General features: G+C 41.4%; 1 protein-coding gene across 4 annotated transcripts in view; it reads left to right on the top strand.

Annotated features, from left to right (window-relative positions):
* Positions 1-16,722, top strand: part of LOC134212362 (sodium/potassium/calcium exchanger Nckx30C) — a 252,361-nt gene that overhangs the window by 22,513 nt on the left and 213,126 nt on the right. The window lies entirely within an intron of this gene.

Genomic DNA, 16,722 nt, shown 5'->3' with positions numbered 1-16,722 from the left:
ATAAGCAATTATAAATCATCACAGCAGGCTCTTGAGTTTTTATTTGTTTAAAAAGGTTCATCGAAATTAAGGGACAAACAACTTCTGTGAAGAAATCACACATTAAAAACGTTGTTTGTCCGATTTGGAATATGCGACTTTTAGGCAAATATCGCTAAAAATTGTGAATATTGATCAAAATGTCGGCATTAATGTATATTGAAACTTCGCTGAAGACACCCATGATCCATTTCATCATTTCAATGACTGAGAGGTTTTTTTTTCATGTTTGGACAAGGGCTGCCCCAGTGTGTGGCGATGCCCTTGGTTGGCACGCTAGAGTTGCCCCTTTTTTTTATCCTGATTAACGAGACTTTCAGCCCAGGTGGCCCCTCTGGCCCACTCTTCTTAAATCAAGCTTCGTCAACACTAAAACTGACTGCGTTTTGTTTTTATCGATTTCAGGTGTTCACATTAAGGAGAATTAAATAAAATAAAAGAAGAATTTATTGCTGTGCCCTCGATTATTTTTGTGATATAAGGTGATGTGATATATCTAAATGTCCATATGAGCAGTAATGTCCAAAACCATATTATTTATTCGATACACCGTTCGATGGCAAGTGGATATTTGTTGGTGTTATTCTACAATAAAGCAATTTGTTTTCCAATGTTTCCCATTATCAGGGGGCAGCCATGAATAACGATTTTGCATAAAGATAAATATATAAAGCGATATTGCAATATCACCTTGGCATGTTTTACCGATGATATTTGCTATCCAAAGGACTTAATTTTAGTAGACAGTTTACGTTTACCATTCAGTGCTGAAAGCTACTTTTTCAGAAAAGAAATTGTCAATGTAGTCTGACTGATATTAAAGTTTTGTTTTTACATATCTAGTACGCCGTAACATAGCCCAAGCAGCACAAAATGTTTCACTTCTGAAAATTTCACTGTGTTGCAACTATTCGGAAAGAAACAATCTTTGCGTATGTGCCATCAAATATAACTATCTTGCAAGCTAAAAAGCGCAAGAGGTGGAGCCTACGGAAACATCCTTCGATTACAGTAAAATTGCAATAATGTTGCAAAATACTACAGCGGAAAAAAATAAAATAAAACTATAAAACTGGATTCGATTTATGGATCTTGTGATTGATAGTCCTTCACTCTACCACAGCACCATTCAACACTTCGAAGGGACTGCAGGTTGACTCGCAATAAAAACTATACGATTATGAAGTTTTGTACTCAGGTTTCCTGTTACTTGATTGCACCATCACAGGAAAAGAATGTGAGTTGTCAAAACGTTGAACGATGCTAAATTAAACATGAAGACACATTCAACTTATCTGCAACTTAATTTAAACAAACAATAAAATTTTGAAAGACGCATTGAAGTTACATGGTGAAAAATATGCAACTTAATGATTTTGTTTCGTGTTTGCAACATGAAATGCAGTATTCTTTGTTTGTTTGTTTCCAAATGTCAAACACGTACTGCATTGCAATTTTAATGAAACATTGATCACAATTCGAACGTTTTTGACATCTTGATGCAACTTTTTCGTGCTTTGATGTTTTTCCAACGCCTTTAATGAAACTGAATAGGAACAAGGAGCTTTTAGGAAGATGTTGCGAGTGCTACTTGGGAGCCATTTTACGTGGTTAGTTGCGGAGTAAGATTTAGCATGGTCACATTGACTAATTTTGATCCATCAAATAACTTCTTCAACATAATAATACTCAAAAGAGCATTAGCATTAGGTATTTCTTTCCTAGTAACGATAAGTTCAAGTTATCCGGATTTCCTATATGTTTACTCTTTAAATATGTTTTTGATTTAAAACTGTATGTAAAGTGTGAAACCCATCTTCTCAGTGTTTTTTTTTTTCAATGAATTTCCTTCTCAGAGGTGAACCAGCCATGAACTGAAAACCGCTATAGTAAAGAATAAAACCAACACACAGTTTACTGTATATTGCGTTTTGTCTAATGCACAAGGAAAGTATCATCAACTCTAGGTGGATTAACCTGCTTTTTTATGAATGACGTCCTTAAAGGACAATGATCTACCCATAGGCGGTGGAAAACATCAAGGGCCTCATAGCCTTTGCACAGCACAAATATTCCTTTCGGAACGGTCGAGTAGCAGCTTTCGACTTCGACCCGATGATGGCGCTTGCCGCACCGGATGCTTACTCAAAGAAGCTAGAATCACAGCTATAACAGGAAGGCAAACCGTAGGTTTGGCAACCTGCTAGACATCACAGGAAGCAGAGGTACCCAAAGTGAAATGAAAGGGTGCAAGGTTCGGGATGTTTCAACGACACTCTGGTAGCACTCGGCATTGAAATGTTTCTTTGATATTCTGCGTTTCTTCCGTTACTATTGCTGCTTTATGCTAACTTTGCTTATGTAAATATCATCATAAAACCACATCGGATGGGGGGACGAATAACGAGGCAGAGGTGTTGGGAATCACAAAAAACAACGACATAGTCAACTCATGTCGCTTTTTTCTTCACCCTTGTAGGTGTAATAGGCTGTATGTGCAATATTGGCCGAAATGTGAAGTGGAGTGGAGTTAGCAGTTTCGGTGGTTGTTCTGTTTTCATTCGGAATTACACTCGGTACTCGGTTGCAACGGCAGCATAATAAATTGTGACAGCTTTCAACTTCATTTGATATTCTCAAACATTTATTTATTTATCTTAGCTTCAAGCCAAACATGACCAGGAGAATCTGTATGTTAGTTGTGATTATAACAACATCATTTTAGTACTCAGTACTCATGAAGCAAAACGCCCTTTGAACAACGCATCGTGCATTATGGTATGGGGAGTGCATGGAGACGCGTAGTACATTGTAAGTTAGTCCCACTGGGCATTTTGCGTCGCCGAAATGATGTTTCATCAAAATGTAAAAAATGTTTTTTTTCCTACCGTTCTATCTATTATTTTGACACTTTTTTCGGCTAACGTGCATAATTTTAGGTCTAAATTTTTTTGTCATCCAAAATACAGTAATTTGGGGTGAGGGTGGCATATATAGCCTCTTCCTTTAATATGTTAGTATATGTCAAACAGATTTTAATTAAATTTTGTCTAGAATTTATATGATCTGTCAAAGTTTACACCATCGCGGTTGTATTTTTCTGATGTTTACTTGGCTTCGTCGATACTCGCATTCTGCTTTTGTTTAGATTATTTAGACAGCACTAGAAATCTAGATACTAACCAAGTACTAATAGTCGAGTAATTCGTTTGGATTGTGGCTGAATATTAAAAGTTGAAGAGGGAAATAGAGGTGCAACCCGAATATTTTTTTTCCCGCTACTTTGAAATAAAAGAGAAGCTAAACTCATATTTGAGTGGTCTTATAGTCTTCAGAGCGGTTGTACGATAATCGTAAAATGAAAGACCAATTTAAAAAAAAAATCCACTTTGTATGCGTCTTGCTAGTTATCTTCTTACCGGCAGCTTTTTCATTTTCAAATAAATATGCGAACTTAGCATGGCAATTCAGCAACGAGATGAAATACATCCAAGCAAAGAGATGAAGCTTTCCGTCAACTCCATTTTTGTTTTGTTTTCATCAAGCCGCTCGCTGTAGGTGCTGATGGTTTGTGGGAGGTGTTGCCCGTCGTTTCGTTTTTCATTATTGTGATTATACTTTGAGTTTATTCAGATACATTTCTCCTTTGTTTCATCAACACTGTGCGGATTGTTCGTAAGTTCCCGAGTGGTACACTGACAAAGGTTTGAATGTGTTCATCATGCTGCATCCAAAGGCAAGATGATTATTTGAAATTCTAATTCGGAAATTAAATGCATATGACAAAGGAAGAAAGAAAAAATAACTGCCAGCAGGGAAATAGGAAGGTCTTGTGTTTGTTCAAGGATTGCTATCTACTGTTTTTATTTCTATACAATATTTCCCAAGTGGGGGCATTTATTTTTGAGTAGCAATGAATCCCAACCCTGGCTCAGTCTCTAGCAAGTCAATTTATGATAAATTCTGTACTTGCGTATATTCTTCATCGCTTTGGGATTGAAAATTTATTACTGTTGAGGTTATCCTCACCATTTTTTTCGACAAAGGCGTCGTGAATACTAAACCCATTCATTTTTTTAATCTTTCGTTTATTTGATACCAATGGCAAACGGGGCGCCACAGAGCCGGAAAATCTATTCCTTGTTATACGTGTACTGTTGTAGCATCGATAGGAATATTCAATTGTATAAATTTAAATGCGATCTGACAGTGATAAGAAGGTTAGGTGCGCAGCGAGCAAGGTGGGTCGATCAGGTGGAAGACGATTTGTAGACCCTTCATAAACTACAGCTATGGTCCAAGTGGAATATAGAAGTCTTTTATATGTTTCTATCCATAATAGTTATAAACTTAAGATGATTGTGAATGTAAAAAGATCAGTTTCGTTTAGTTACTCGAAATATTCATTTACGTTTTAACGAATTTGGTAAAAGATTATCTCATGCTCGAATTTGTATGTCAGTCACAATAGTCCATTACATTAAAAAAACCCTGAACATAATGCAGAGGAACGGTAACGGAAACGGTGGGATTGGACAGTTGACCCATATATATTCTGTAAAATCTTGCTGTTTCCGTCGCCGTTCCGCCGAATTGCGTTTTGGGCTTAACTATACTTTTGCTTTATCACAGCAAAGTTTAACAAATGAACTCCAATATAGTAGGGCACTTCTTTTTTTGGATTTGCGGCTACTGGATTTTCCGTTTTCGGATTTTCTTTTTTGTTGGTTTATTAAAATCTTTCTTACACAGGAACAGGGATGAAAATATTCGTATTACCAATTACGCCGCAATTAAAACTGAAAATGGTATACCTACATATTTACGGTACGATTTTTCATGGACCTACAAAACGAGATGCGGCCAATTTGGATCAGCGCAATATACATGGTACCTGTGTGAATTGGCTTGTAAATCGCCCAATTAACTTTCCATCAAATTCAACTCATGTAGGCCCCAAAAACTACGCACAAAGTGCATGCAGAAGCAGCTGCAAACAATCAGCCGAAACCGAAAAATAAGATTGCGGCAAATTTTAACTAGGGCACCTTCGATGAAGTCGAACACGCCCTCACTGGCATATACGGTCTGAGAACAGCAGCACTACTGCTGCATTAAAATTTCTTCAGCTATTTTCTTTTATAGTTTTCCACTACACATGCCAACGTGCGCGGGCAGCAAAACTTTTCTTGCTCGCCGGCATTGCTGCAGGCTACTGTGAGTTTAGGAGAAAAAAATAGGGAAGAAGGAAGTTGGGCTCCGGAAGAAGGAGTTCGACCGGCGGGAGCAAGTACAGCTTTGGGCGAACTTTCCTGAGTTGAATAACAATAACCTTCCCACGGTTGAACAATTTTCGTCTTTTTTTCACAAGAGTTTGGACTAGCACTGTATTCCAACTAGGCGTATATACTTTATTACTATGGGGCAACGCACTTATTTCGTAACGGTTTCAAATGGGAGGGCCTTCTGTCATATTTTACGCTTTTCTCACCATGTACTTTATTTTTCTTAAATCAATTGTCGAAATTGTTTCATTACCTGCAAAGCTCATTCCATCATAATTTAGCTTAACAAGTGCTGCAATAATCGGTGACCACACCACACTCGACAATAAAAAAAACTCATTAACACTGATGCTTTTAACGTTTGAACATAGTGGCGATACATTGCGCACTTACCAGTTCCATGGACTTCGCACTCGGAATGCAAGAGATTAAATGATATTTTTGTTCAATCAATGTTAATTGCCTATTTCCGGGGATTAAACCACCTCACTTGGACGTTAATTTACAATGTTATGAAAACTCATATGTGAATATGTACGTTATGTAGAAGATATTTATTTGGAAAATGCATTGGAGGTAACCACTTTCCCTTCGATGGGACTCGAACCCATGACCCTACAGTACGCTAGACTGGTGCTTTAACCAACATAGCTATGAAGGAGCCCTGCATAAGAGGTAAAATACCAAAGGAATAATACCAAAAACTATTATGCACAATACTTAAGCCATAACATACTCAGTTATTAAATTGAATTTCAATACTCAATGCATAATCAATTATTACTCGTTTGGTATTGAAATACCTACGCATTTTATGCCTCAAGTATTCTGCATATAAGTTTTTGGTATTATTTTTTGGTATTTTACCTCTTATGCAAGGCTAGTTCATAACAATTTCTGTTATCAAGGTCGTCGCTCCTGCTCGGTGTGTCCTGCAATGTTTTGCTAGTGCGTTTAAAACCATATTAGGGTAAAAGACCCAATAGTGGAGGAACTAAGCACGTTCCACCACTGTTTTTTCGTTTACACCACATCTATATTTCATGTCGCTTACCTTAAGTACTTATTCAACAGCTCATCAATAATATTTTTAACGAAAAGTATTCCAAACGCTGCAGAAACCATTATTGTTACCTAAAAAGATACCTCCAATTATTGGTGCAGTGTTCCATTAGTTGTGGTATTTTTTAATTTGTGTTCCTATAGTTACGAATCCCATTGTTTTGGGACTCGCAACTTTTGGAACACTACCGCAACTATTGGTAAAAAGCCGAGAAAAAGATATGGTAATTTAGTGATACTTTACCGATTTGGAGGGATTTTCTTATCTGTTTTCTTTTATTTCGAGTAATGACAGGTCAACGAATTGATAGACAATATGGGTTGCTGCGTTAAATACGTAGATTTTGTTAAAATAACACTACCGCAACTATTGGAACACCCTCGACTATCGGATCTTCTGCCCTATATCACTTTATTCTGTACGCCAAACAAATGCCCAGAAAGTATTTTCCATCTATTTTTAAATTTCAAATTAAACAATGTTCCTTTCGACTTCTGAGTCGGAAAAAATCTGACGTGCTCAGGATGATTAGACTTCGGGACTATATTCCGAGAGAAGTGGAGAGAGTTTCCAATCTGCAAACTTCCTAGATCTTAACAGTAATCGTCTTGCTTCGTCGCCGCGTATCTTTGCGCTAGGTTAAGGAAAACCCTAATAGCAATGCCGTTGCCACGAAACATCCACCACGCGAAAGTATATGCTTTCCTCTTTCGTATAGTGGGTAAGCTAAAATGTTCTATCGGAGGATCTAGAGCAATTTTTATTATTTTCACTATTTTTGGTGCAAACTCCATAGAATTCTCAAATGATAGCCGATTTAACCCCTCCCCCCAAAAAGGAAGGCAAAAATGATCCCCGATAGAACATTTAAAAAATGCGCCGACGTGAAAGAGGAAAATCTATACTTTCGTGTAGTGGGTGTTTTTCAGATACTGATTTTTAAAAAAAATAAGCCTCTTCGGACAAAGACGCCGTGTTGCCAGAAAATTCATAGAGGTTGAACACATTTGCTTTTCTGTGGAGGCGCATGGTACCTACTTCGTACATAAGTGTTCTAACTCACATAATCGTAAAAGTTTTTAACGTGGTTCTTTCAGATTCAATAGGTACCTTCCTTGGGTCTTCAGCTAGCTTTGCGAGCGTAACTACATTGAAAGGCCTTGAAAAATTCGTTTAAAAACAAGCGAATGCTTCGTTTTTAGCCCACAGTGAGGTTTCAATTCCGGTGCACCGATTGAGGTGCGCTCGACGACGCGACGTGCTGCTGGCTGCACGAATAAGGGAAGAGGCAAATACAAAGCATTCGTTTTATACATTGAACGTGGGGAGTTTTGAATGTAGCATCTTCACAAGACGGGTAGTACCGAGGGGGCATCGTTCAGTAGGGCAGTGTGAAATGAGGATGCTTCCTTCGTTCATCGGCAATGTTTCAGATGCGAGTGAGTGTTGTGTGAATACAAAATATATTAACGAGAAAGAGATAGAATGCATTATATACATCTCTTTCATTCATTATATATCTTTTGGAAGGAGGCTTCCGAGCCTCTTGGAAGGAGGCTTCCGAGCCTCTTGGAAGGAGGCTTCCGAGCCTCTTGGAAGGAGGCTTCCGAGCCTCTTGGAAGGAGGCTTCCGAGCCTCTTGGAAGGAGGCTTCCGAGCCTCTTGGAAGGAGGCTGCCGGGCCGCGTGGAAGGAGGCTTCTGAGTCTCTTGGAAGGAGGCTTCCGAGGCCTCTTTGAAGGAGGATTCCGAGCCTCTTGGAATGAGGCTTCGAGCCTCTTGGAAGGAGGCTTCCGAGCCTCTTGGAAGGAGGCTTCCAGGCCTCTTGGAAGGAGGCTTCCGAGGCCTCTTGGAAGGAGGCTTCCGAGGCCTCTTGGAAGGAGGCTTCTGAGGCTTCTTGGAAGGAGGCTTGGAAGGAGGCTTCCGAGCCTCTTGAAGGAGGCTTCCGAGCCTCTTGGAAGGAGGCTTCTGAGCCCTCTTGGAAGGAGGCCTGAGCCTCTTGGTAGGAGGCTTCTGAGGCCTCTTGGAAGGAGGCTTCTGAGCCTCTTGGAAGGAGGCTTGAGCCTCTTGGAAGGAGGCTTCCGAGGCCTCTTGAAAGGAGGCTTCCAGGCCTCTTGGAAGGAGGCTTTCCAGGCCTCTTGGAAGGAGGCTTGAGGCCTCTTGGAAGAAGGCTTCCAGGCCTCTTGGAAGGGAGGCTTCTGAGGCCTCTTGGAAGGATGCTTCCTGAGGCCTCTTGGACGGAGGCTTCCAGAGCCTCTTGGAAGGAGGCTTGAGGCCTCTTGGAAGGAGGCTTCCTGAGGCCTCTTGGAAGGAGGCTTGAGGCCTCTTGGAAGGAGGCTTCCTGAGGCCTCTTGAAAGGAGGCTTCCAGGCCTCTTGAAAGGAGGCTCTGAGCCTCTTGAAAGGGAGGCTTCTGAGCCTCTTGAAAGGAGGCTTCCGAGCCTCTTGAAAGGAGGCTTCCTGAGGCCTCTTGAAAGGAGGCCTGAGCCTCTTGAAAGGAGGCTTCGAGCCTCTTGAAGGAGGCTGAGCCTCTTGAAAGGAGGCTTTCGAGGCCTCTTGAAAGGAGGCTTGGGCCTCTTGAAAGGAGGTTTCCGGGCCTCTTGAAAGGAGGCTTCCGGGCCTCTTGAAAGGAGGCTTTCGGGCCCTCTTGAAAGGGAGGCCTTCCAGGCCCTCTTGGAAGGAGGCTTCCGGGCCTCTTGGAAGGAGGCTTCCGGGTCTCTTGAAGGAGGCTTCCGGGCCTCTTGAAAGGAGGCTTCCGGGCCTCTTGAAAGTAGGCTTCCGGGGGTCTTGAAAGAAGGCCTCCGGGCCTCTTGAAAGGAGGCTTCCGGGCCTCTTGTATGGTGGCTCGCCGGCCACCTGGATCGAGGCTCCCGCGCCTCTCGAAGCGAGGCTGCCGTGCCTCTTGAAAGGAGGCTTCCGGGCCTCTTGAAAGGAGGCTTCCGGGCCTCTTGAAAGAAAGGAGGCTTCCGGGCCTCTTGAAAGAAAGGAGGCTTCCGGGCCTCTTGAAAGAAAGGAGGCTTCCAGGCCTCTTGAAAGAAAGGAGTTTTTCGGGCCTCTTGAAAGGAGGCTTCCGGGCCTCTTGAAAGGAGGCTTCCGGGCCTCTTGGAAGGAGGCTTCCGGGCCTCTTGAAAGGAGGCTTCCGGGCCTCTTGAAAGAAGGCTTCCGGGCCTCTTGAAAGAAGGTTTCCGGGCCTCTTGAAAGGAGGCTTCTGGGCCTCTTGAAAGGAGGCTTCCGGGCCTCTTGAAAGGTGGCTTCCGGGCCTCTTGAAAGGAGGCTTCCGGGCCTCTTGAAAGGAGGCTTCCGGGCCTCTTGAAAGGAGGCTTCAGGCCTCTTGAAAGGAGGCTTCCGGGCCCTCTTGAAAGGAGGCTTCCGGGCCTCTTGAAAGGAGGCTTCCGGGCCTCTTGAAAGGAGGCTTCGGGCCTCTTGAAAGGAGGCCTGGCCTCTTGAAAGGAGGCTTCGGGCCTCTTGAAAGGGAGGCTTCCGGGCCTCTTGAAAGGAGGCTTCCGGGCCTCTTGAAAGGAGGCTTCTGGGCCTCTTGAAAGGAGGCTTCCGAGCCCTCTTGAAAGGAGGCTTCCGAGCCTCTTGAAAAGAGGCTTCCGGGCCTCTTGAAAGGAGGCTTCCGAGCCTCTTGAAAGGAGGCTTCCGAGCCTCTTGAAAGGAGGCTTCAGGACATCTTGGAAGGAGGCTTCCGGGCCTCTTGAAAGGAGGCTTCTGGGCTTCTTCAAAGGAGGCTTCTGGGCCTCTTGAAAGGAGGCTTCCGGGCCTCTTGAAAGGAGGCTTCCGGGCCTCTTGAAAGGAGGCTTCCGGACCTCTTGAAAGGAGGCTTTCGGGCCTCTTGAAAGGAGGCTTCCGGGCCTCTTGAAAGGAGGCTTCCGGGCCTCTTGAAAGGAGGCTTCCGGGCCTCTTGAAAGGAGGCTTCCGGGCCTCTTGAAAGGAGGCTTCCGGGCCTCTTGAAAGGAGGCTTTCGGGCCTCTTGAAAGGAGGCTTCCTGGCCTCTTGAATGGAGGCTTCCGAACCTCATGAAAGGAGGCTTCCAAGCCTCATAAAAAGATATTTAACTAATAATTCTGTTATAAAGCTTCTCTGGTTTACAGATTTAAATAAATTTATAAAAAACTTTTTCTTATCTTCTTATTGGAAATACATTCGCCACTGGGACATTGTCGCCTTCCAGATTAGTATTCTTCAAACACTTCCACAGCTATTAACTGCGAGGTTTCATAGAGAAGTTAACATTTTTGCATTCGTATATCATGAGGCTTACACGATAAACAAGTATGCCCAGAGATGTCGAGATAATTTAAGACCCAAAACTTTCCTAGACCGGAAGGTGTCCTTCCGCAATGAGTAAGGACACCTTCCGCACAAATAAACTAGTACGGCAATTCATGTCAAAACGGTAAATGGTGTAGTTGCTTGTATGTTCGAATTTTGGGTTTTAAGACTGTTTAAATGATTTTAAGTTATGTGTTCAGAGTGTCCACAAATTATTCGAAAATCGCTTGATTTCGTCTCATCGAAACGTTCCATTTTCCTATAAATATAAGTCAGCTGTGATGACCAACCCGATTGTTCTAATGTGGTACTTCGTTTGAATTTTTCCTTCAACTATATTAATGTTCAGTAGGGCAACAATCGGTCTATTGGAAGACCGATGGTAACGGGGTTCATCGTCTGGCAACGATGATGTTGGGTGGCATTGGACAAGAATGCAGCTCACAAAAGGACCGGAAATCAAGGGTGGTGGAAAAGTTTGTCATGTTGCGAAGGCAATGCAATAAATTATCCGCAAAACTGCATCGAAATTGTGTGTAGTACTTTTTTGTTCGTTGTCCCACACTTCATGGCTCGGCAGTGGCAGCCAGTATTGGCTGCTGGCAGCGAAGCTGTGCCGGCCGGACCATCCTGTGACCCAGAAACCGTTGGGGAAACATTTTTCGTTCGTTAATTATTGTTTGCAACTTTCGTAGATGTGTTTGTGTGTATGTGGAAGAGCGACATTCGCTTGAGCTCTGCTTTAACCTCAGGACACAAAAGGCATGATTCTATATACATTCGAATGTGTACAGTGGTGTCTAATGGTCGACTGTACTGTTCAACGAGAAAACTTATAACGGTTCCGTCTTGACATGGATTAAAATAGGATAATGTGAATTGTTCATACAAGCTCAGCACTAGTTGACGAATTCTAGATAATTTTTGTTCTTATATAATGACATCTTTCACAATATTCGTCATTAAATTTTATATCTGAAAGTAGTTAATAAGTAAGAATGCCATCTCAACATCGGGTAAACTAGATTTTTCCTCTTTGTTTAAATTTATTGGTTAAAGGGTTGCAAGAAATACCAACTGAATGAAAACGTTACGAATTGTTGCAAGCTACACCACTTATCGGTAATGAGAGAACGAGTGGGATGCAAGCATTTAAGGGCGGATCGTTTTAGGCGTTGTCTGGACCAATGAATCAAATTTAATCAGCATTAGCTGGCAATGGACGAATGATTTTGCGGAAACATTGTGTGTATGTGTTTTTAATGGTGATGTGACCTTCAGTCGGCCCCCATAACAAGAACGTGCAGCGATAGAATTTACAACTTTGATTGCATCGGACTGGAATCGAATGGGTTTCCTTATATGTAATTCAGTCGATGTGCACGCCTAGCTACTAGGTAGCACTTGGTATCAGTGCTGAAATGCAATTTTATGGGTCACACAGAATTGCACTTTGCTATTTGAGACGATAGCGTACGGTAGGTTACAATAAAATTGGATTTGAATGTGCTGCAACTGCATGAGATCCCAAAGAATGATAACAATTGTGCATGTTCCTATTCAATTCAACTAGTAACTAATGGTTTTCGGTCTAGGAGAAAAATACATTTCAAGGTTTGGCGCTGATCTTTTGAAAACTACATTTGCTATGAATAAGTCCGCATTCAGCCATTCAATTATTTATAGCGTAAAACATTTAATGTTCATTAAAACAGAAGAGGATATTTAGTTTATGGTTACATGCTACTAGCTTTTCCATAATTGTATGTAATAATGGCGCAACACCCAACGAGGCAGGCAGAACCATATTGCATCTTTATAATAGGGGAAGATGCCCCAAAACGCCCCCCGAGGCAAAACGCCTTTTGTGGTTTCCCTCATATTTATCGTCATTAAGATAACAAACATAGGTTCTAAACAGTAACAAAACTAGATCTAAAATTATGTAGGTTAGCTGAAAAAAGTTTCAAAATAGTGTATGGGAAGGTCGGAAACACCGAAAATTTCCACATTATGAAGAAACATCTAACATTTTGGCGAGGCAAAACGCCCTAGTGGCACTAATCTACAATGTACTTGCGTCTCCACGCACTATCCATGCCAGAATGCTGATTCGCCGACGCGTGGTACTTTGTTCCCTAGGAGCTGCCAGCTAAAACCCTAGCAGCACACATATTCCATATCGGTTTCTTCTCTATAATAATTATAGTTGCACACCGCATGAGTATGCACGATTAAAATTTTTCATCAAAATCGCATAGTGGTGCGAAGTAAAATTATATTTTTTCATCATAACAAGATAATTTGCGAGTCTATTCCAGGCAGTTTTGTGACATCGCATATACCCACGATCGAACACGAATGAAACAGGATTATGTGTTAGGGGCTTATCATAGATTGCATTTCAATGAAACGACATAAAATGCTTAAAAATCGTGAAAAATGTAAAATATGCTAGCACATATTATTAGCACTTAGATTTCAATTAAGAGCAATAGAAATTTCCAGATTTTGTGGGTTGTTTAATCAGACTGATACCTAGTGGACATACATTTCTTGAATTATCATCTTCATCACTTTTGTCAATTTAGCACTTTAGGAGCCTTCAACAAAGGCCATTTCAGTGCTGAATTTTGATATTTCCTTTTGCCATGGTCGGTGATTTTTTTTAAATTGTTGATTTTGATGCCTCCGGTGTTCGAAGCAATGCCAATTGTCACGGAGCTGTCGTCAGGATGGCCAATCTGTCAGATATCATAATTGGATGTCATCATTCTACTACAACATTGCAGAATGTTGAAGTTTAAGACGTTATGGGTTAAGATTTATTTTCTAAATGATCGAATTAAATCACTGTGAAAAATCAGTTTTTGCAATTATTTTTGGTTTTTAGTTCAATCCTTATTATTTTTTTTATAATAGCTTTTATGAACTGAGACAAAAGGGTTTATATGAACCGGTGCCAGCGAAAGTGGTACATGTCACATTGAGTAAATTTCACAGGAGACAACTCGCAGTATGAGCACATCATAGGACGCCAAGATCTCGTATAAATGAGCGACAACGGAGAGCTGTTCGCAGAGTTCTGTGGTAACAACGACAAGGTGGTTGTAGGTTCTATCTCCCCTATCACAAGGCCATATGTGGCTTTACCAAAAATCAAGTCGAACACATTTACTTTAGCTGAAAACAGAAAAGGACCTTTCATGATGTACGGAATAAACGCAGTGCCGATACGGCGATGTACGCCTCCGCATTACGCGGATTTGCCGGCAGAAGGAAAGAGTTTGAAGACGATTCAACACACACTGACACTGGAAGATGCAGTAAAAGTCAACATTGCACATATCAATAACCCATCATGTTTGCATTGCTTAAACTACTCGCGACTCGCCTCGTCAGGAAGGTAGGTGTGTAACCTATTATTATTTATTGTCTCAGACTCTCAGGCCGGAGTGGTCTTTTCCAACCACGTAGTCTGTGGAGGGTATGCGAATCATCTTCCACCTGATCGAACCACCTTTCTCGCTGCGCACCTCGCCTTCTTGTTCCCGTCGGAGCGGTGTGTAACCTGCATCACCCATTACGCATCACTGCGCTTGGCGGAGGGATTGCCTTGCTCGGGTCACTGTTGAACTCTGACTAAGAGGGGGCGTTGCATAGCTGATTGCCCATCATCAACACTAAGGGTCTGTCTCATCTGGAGAATTAAACTCAAATAAGAATTACATTTTAATAATTATCAAACAACCCTGCTCGCAGAGCAAGATAACTTTTGACAGATATCATTATTGTGCCTTGCCGTGTTTTGAACATAACCGCGAGTAGACATAGGACTTATATAAATACTGGTAGACCCACCGACCGGCAGGGCAGCTCTCCCGCTGGCGACTGTATGCAAACACAGCGATCGAACGAAAAAAAAAATGCACGAGCAAAAAGCACGTCAGTACGCGCTGCTGTCACAAACTGAAATGACTCACACACGGCAGGCACAGCTTCTTTTATACACAAAGAAAATATTGCGGTGGACCTGATGGCCCGTGGGATACTGCATTCTGATGTCCGTGTTAGGAATGCACGGGAGTTGTTATATATGAAATTGTTATTGGCTTTGACAAGAATTGAAAATTTCAACAGCTAATCGTTTATAATGTTAAGTTTCAATGAAATTGACAAATTGCTGGAGAGTGCCCGAGTCGATTGATATATAAATTTTCAAAATCCACCGAAAGATAAAGGCGCTAGTAACGTTCGAAATCTTCCCTTCCAGCGTAACGCTCTCGATTTCCAAATATGTAAATGACACCCAGTATAGTAAAGAAAGACGTAAGTCCTACGTCAAAATCAGGGAAAAAATTATAAACAAACAATATGCGGCGTGAAAAATCGACCAACCAACCAACTTTGACAAAATAAGTGAACTTCAAATGTACCAATAGAAAAAAAAATTATATGTAAAAAAAGTTAGTGTATATAATTTTGTAATATATAGGTGTGTTAAAAAATCTCTGTTCATTATTTTTTAGTCGGCAGATTTAGTAAACTTTTTTTCACAACTTTCACTGCTTAGTATTCCGTGCCCAGCGTACGCTTTTGTTTGCATCCATTTTATTTTCCTTCAATGCTGGGGAATCGGTCAAAATTAGGGTCGATTGGCGTTTACCAAATTTACAAGTCGGCCAACCATCCCACACAAAATTGCGCCAACCTTCTCAAATGGATGTTTTCAAGAACAATCATGCTTTACAAACACAAACACAAAAGTATGGTTACCCTGAAAACCGTTATAACATTTTGTAGGGGTTTTAAAACCCTTTCCAACAGCTTTTCAACTGACAAACAAAAACAATTTCTCATTCTCCTTTAGACCCAAACCCTGGGTGAGGAACATCATTCACCCGCCAATCTTTTCTCTGTAGCTAGCTTTATAAGATAAACGAAAATCGTGCCTATTCTATTAAATTCCTTTTTCGTTCCATCACTTTTATCTTTCACTCACTTCTCGTGAGAATTATCGCAGAACAATTATAAAAATTGTATGGCCACGGCGGGACTCGAACCCAGATTATTAACAATAATAGACATAGGGATGCGCTCACTTTAGCCACACCACGCTATCTGTATGTAGGTATCAGGTTATTTGTTCCACAAAAACCACTTTTACTTTAGTGATGGCACCAAAAAAGCTCGGATATGAAAGAAAACGAGCAAACCAATGTTCCGCGGCAATCAAAGTCAGCGAAAAATGGTTTTCTTTCTCCAGACTATTTTTCTTTCGGATTTTCGAAAGTTTTCGTGAGGGAGCCTCCTGTGCTCTTGAGATTGCGTGAGCATTACGAACCCTGGTAGGGAGCGTAAAAAGAGGTTTTTCAGAACACTGGAGTTGGTTCTTACTCGGGGGATACGTATCACGTTAAAAAAACAGCGAAAATCGAGAAAACCGCATAAAAGCAATCCGAATAAATCCTAAACTCCGCGTAATAAACGACTTCGTTGAAAATCGATTGTTCTTCCGGTTCTTACGTGTTTCCTAAAATTTTTTTTTTATAAAACCACGATATAAAACATTGAGCTTGAGCTTGAGCTTGATTGACTGCTCGTAGTTGCTACTCCATTATGACCAGATCAGCTGTAGGGAAGGAAGAGGAAATGATGATGCAATCACTCGCCCACTGCAAGCCGAATATACCTCTGCACTTGCCACGAGTTCATGCGGAATTTGTTGGAATTTTTGGGTTAGGTTGGAGAGGCAGAGGTCCGTCTTGGTTAACGAGCTGCCAATGTGATAGATAGGAGAAGGTAACGGATGGAATTTCTAATTGGATGTAGGAAACGAGCTCTATAGTTCATTTCCAATTCTAGCAGATTACTGTTAGAATACTCAAGGTATAGGAATAGTAATGGAAACGGTATGGAAGTCCATTTCCAGTTCTAGCGATTGCTAGAACATGAGAAATAAAGAGAAAGATACAAAGTAGGAGAATGGTATATAAAACATTTTTGAAAAATCCGCGCAAAAATCCAAAAATCCGCATTAAAAGCCAATCGCGAAAAAGGTGGGC

This window comes from Armigeres subalbatus, chromosome 2 (genome assembly GCF_024139115.2).
Source record: "Armigeres subalbatus isolate Guangzhou_Male chromosome 2, GZ_Asu_2, whole genome shotgun sequence".
Taxonomy (NCBI): Eukaryota; Metazoa; Arthropoda; class Insecta; order Diptera; family Culicidae; genus Armigeres; species Armigeres subalbatus.
Note: the sequence above shows the minus strand (reverse complement) of the source record. Positions and strands in the feature narration are given on the sequence as shown.